We start from the raw sequence: 4,817 nt of genomic DNA on the forward strand, positions 1-4,817 counted from the left end.
AGATAGACACACCATCCAAGGTTTTTTTAGTCTAGAAAAGAAAAATGGCCAAAAAACACTATTTTATGCCCTACGTTCTGAGACTGGGGCAATTCAAACAGCTGTACAGAAGCAAACTCAGGTCTATCAGAATAGTTACTTGTTTAATAACTTACTACAGGTATCTGAGCAAGTTAATATAGAACTCTGAGGTGCCCTGACCCAAGAGGAACTGCACAGGGCCCTCCAGGGTATGGAGTCTGGGAAAGCACCAGGGACTGACGCTCTTCCTATTGAATTCTAAAGATACTTATGGGAAGCACTAAGTACTAAGATCTAACAGTCTGGCTGAAGGACGGCTACCGCTGAGTTGTCGTAGGGCAGTGCTCACTCTTCTACCCAAGAAAGGGGACCTTACCAACATTAAAAACTGGCGCCCAGTTTCGCTGCTCTGTACTGACTACAAACTGCTCTCAAAATCTCTAGCCGATAGACTGAATAAAGTAATGGACCAAGTCATCAATCCAGACCAGACTTACTGTGTACCCAATAGGTAAATGACAATGTATATCCCATTAGAGACCTTCTTGAGATCTCTCAGATCTCAGTAGATCAAGAAAAGGCATTTGACAGTTAAACGTCCATACCTGTGGAAAACTTTAGAAGCCATTAGCATTTGCCAGGATTTTATAAACAAAATGAAGGCTCTTTACTACGACGTGGAGAACATACTAAAGTTAATGGTGGCTTATGCACTCCATTCAAGGCTGATAGGATAGTAAGACAGGGGTGTTCCCTAACTGGAATGCTGTACTCTCTTGCCATAGAACCCCTTTTACAGCAGAAAACTTACATGGCCTTCACCTACCAAACCGCGAGAACCCTCTTCACCTATCTGGTTCTTCTAAAGATGTGACTGTTTTAATTAGTAGGCAAGTGTGCAGGTTTTAATGAATTTGTTTATTGTTGTGATTTTAATGTGTTGTCCTCTGCAAGAGTTAACTGGCATAAAAGTGAAGCACTGCTAAATGGAAAATTGACAAAAGATAAGCCAGACCTCCCTGACAGTCTGACCGGGGGAAGAGATGGCTTCAAGTACTTAGGTGTGTTCCGACCACAGAGAGGAATTGGGAGGGAGCGGTAGAGAAGGTGAAAGTTAGACTAGGCAGATTAAAATGGAAAACACCAGAAATGTCATATAGAGGGCGTACATTAGTGGCCAATAACTTAGTAGCTTCCTGTTTCTGGCACAAGTTGGTTTGTAGAGATCCTCCCCCATGTCTCCTGGCTGTTCTGGTAGACTTCTTCGGTGACAAACAAATCAAATCAAATAAAATTTTATTTGTCACATACACATACATACAGGGTACGACATGCAGTGAAATGCTTATTATGACTGTCCGGCATGAGGGAATAAATTGGGGTTAAAAAAAATAAAACAAAGAAAAAGAAGGCAGATAAATAAGTATAAAAACTATATAAAAATAAGAATAAATAAAGATATAAATAAATAAATAATAAAAAAAAAAAAATATATATATATATATATATATATATATATATATATATATATATATATATATATATATATATATACAAAAATGCTTATGGCAGTGTGCAGTTAAACAATAAACAACATTAAACAATTTAAGCATGGTTTTTAATTGTCCATAAAGTCCGTGTGCGGTCTGGTGTGGTGTAAAGTGTCCGTGTGCAGTCTGGTGTGGTGTAAAGTGTCCGTGTGCGGTCTGGTGTGGTGTAAAGTGTCCATAAGTGTCTGTGTGCTGTATGGTGTGGTATAAAAATATAAAATGTAAAGTGCACTGTGCTGTGCGAGTCCAGTGTCTAAAGTGTCGTAGCACAAAAATTGAGATATGTGCAGGGAAAAAAGGTCTGATGATGGAGAGAGTGGGCCAGGTTTTTTTTAGATCCTGGGTGTTTCCTGATTTAAACTCCGAATGGCCTGCGGGAAGAAGCTCCTCCTCATTCTCTCTGTGTTCGCTTTCAGGGGGCAGAAGCGTTTTCCTGAACACAACAAAGAAAAGAGTCCATTGTTGGGATGGCTGAGGTCCTTCACAATCTTCCTGGCTCTGGTCCTGCACCGCGTGCTGTAGATGTCCTGCAGGTTAGGGAGCTCGGTGTGGATGGTACGTTTAGCTGAACGCACCACCCTCTGGTGGGCTTGTCTGTCCTGCATGGTGCTGTTCCCGAACCAGGAAGTGATGATACCCGTCAGAACGCTCTCAATGGTGCAGGTGTAGTCTTTAGCACCTGTGAGGGTAGTTTAAAGTCCCTTAAGCGTCTCAGATGGTACAGACGCTGCCGGGCTTCTTCACCAGGGTGTTGGTGTGACAGGACCAAGACAGGTCCTGTGCGATGTGAACACCTAGGTACCGGAAACTGTCCACTCTCTCCACTGGAGTCCCGCTGGTGTTTAGCGGTTGGTATGACCGCTCCTGCTTCGTGCTGAAGTCCACGATCAACTCCTTAGTCTTGCTGATGTTTAGGAAAAGGTTGTTCTCCTGGCACCATCTCTCCAGGTTTTTAACCTCCTGTAGGTAGGCCGTCTCGCCGTTGTTGGAGAGATGGCCCACCACAACAGTGTCGTCAGCAAACTTGATGATGGTTGTGGATTTGGAAGTGGCCACACAGTCATATGTGTACAGTGAGTACAGCAGGGGGCTCAGAACACAACCCTGGGGAGCTCCAGTGCTGAGGGTGAGGGTGGATGAAGTGTGTTTTCCCACCCGTACGGCTTGTGGTCTGTCTACCAGGAAGTTAGAGATCCATTGGCACAGCGGCAGGCTAAGTCCCAGGACCTCCAACTTAGAGGTGAGTGTGGAGGGAATTATGGTGTTAAATGCTGAACTGTAGTCCACAAATAGCATCTTTGTATAATTCCCATTTCTTTGGTCCAGGTGGCTCATTGTAGTGTGGAGGAGATGTAAATTGGCGTCCTCAGTGGAACGGTTCTGACGATACATGAACTGTAGTGGGTCCAGTGGGTCTGGTAGTCATGCAGTGATGAAGTCTCTGACCAGTCTTTCAAAGCACTTTATCACTACTGAGGTCAAGGCTACAGGGCGGTAGTCGTTAAGGCGGGCAGGCTGGGGGTTCTTCGGGACAGGAAACAATGATGGACTGTTTGAAAAATGAGGGACAACAGACTGTTCCAGTGAGAGGTTGAATTTCTCAGTGAACACCGGTGCTAGCTGGTCAGCGCAGGCTTTTAGAACCAGACCTGTAATTCCATCTGGTCCTGCTGCCTTTCTGGTATTTACTCTCTTGAATGCCCTCCTCACGTCATGCTCCGATATGGTGAACGTGTTAACCTCTCTGGCTCTCTCAGCGTGCACGCTGGTTGTGCCGCTAGCGTGGTTAGCTGCAGCCTCAAAACGAGCATAAAAGGTGTTTAGCTCGTCTGCCAGAGAAGCTTCCGCATTCACCATTCTGGAAGATGGTGTTTTATAGTCCGTTATTGTCCTTAGTCCCTGCCACAGGCTCCTAGAGCCACCATGTTGGAACTGTGACTCTAGTTTCCTCCCGTAGCGCCGCTTTGCATCCTTCACCGCTCTGCGAACACTGTAAGATGCAGCCTTGTACTCTTTCATGTCCCCGGTGTCAAGGCCCCGTGTTGTAGGCAACGGAGCAGGATCTCAGAGCGTCGTGGATGATTTTATCCACCCACGGCTTCTGGTTGGGAAACGTTGTGATGGTGTTTTTTTTTTACTGTATCATCCGCTAGTTTCCCGATTAATCCCACAACCGCTTCCGTAAACATGTTGACGTCATCAGAGCTGCACTGCAACATGTCCCAGTCTGCATCATCCAAAGCGTCCTGCAGAGTGGCCACCGATTGGTCAGTCCAGCGCGCGACCTCCCTCTGAACTGGAGCTTCCTGTTTCAGCCTTTGTTTGTAAACAGGCATGAGGAAGATGGTGGCATGGTCCGATTTCCCAAACGGTGGACGTGATTGTGCCTTGTCGCTGTTCTTGAATGGTGTGTAGCAGTGGTCCAGTGTCCTTTCGCCCCTGGTGGGGCAGGTGATGTGCTGATGAAAGTTCGGTAGTGCGCGCTTGAGGTTGGCACTGTTGAAATCTCCGACCACAATGAGCGCAGCGTCCTGATGCAGTGTCCGTGTCCGCTTGTGGAATATAAACGGCACTGACTATGATCGAGCTGAATTCCCGAGGTAGAAACTGCACTGAGTGCCCCAGAGAGTGCTGTACCTTCCCAAGGAAGAGGGTGGGCAAGGTCTGATACACCTGCAAAGCAGGACGGAAGCCTTTCAGCTGCAGTTTGTACAGAGACTTCTTAATGGTGCAACAACTTCCAGCTGGCAGGCAACGGCATGCTCCATGCTGCACAATTCTAAAGGACTGCAGATGGACTAGAGTCTCTTTCTAATGGACCCTGCAAAGCTGCACACTAGCAGGTTGCCATCATTTAAGTCTTTTTAAAGTCTGGGGCTTTTTCTCTCTGCAAAAGGTCAGCAGAACCCACTCTCTTCACTTGCTTCTGGAAGAACATCAGGCAGCTGCACGCCTGAAGATAAAATCGACACGAGCAGATGCTCACCTACTGGCAAAATGGAAGGACATTCTAACAGCTGCAGAAGAACACTGCTTTCTGAACACTGCAGAGGGGCAGCGACCCCAAACACCAGCGACCCTTTTTACAGCATAAATCTACAGCCCAAACTGGAGGACCACACAGAACCTTTTTTGGAAAATCAACAGTTTTAGATTTCAAGTTTTTACAAATCTTGTGTCAGATTTCTTAACAGAAAAGTTTTAGATAACAGGGAAGACTCACCCTGGTGCAATGTGCTCAAACTA

Source organism: Silurus meridionalis, chromosome 23 (assembly GCF_014805685.1).
Source record: "Silurus meridionalis isolate SWU-2019-XX chromosome 23, ASM1480568v1, whole genome shotgun sequence".
Lineage (NCBI taxonomy): Eukaryota > Metazoa > Chordata > Actinopteri > Siluriformes > Siluridae > Silurus > Silurus meridionalis.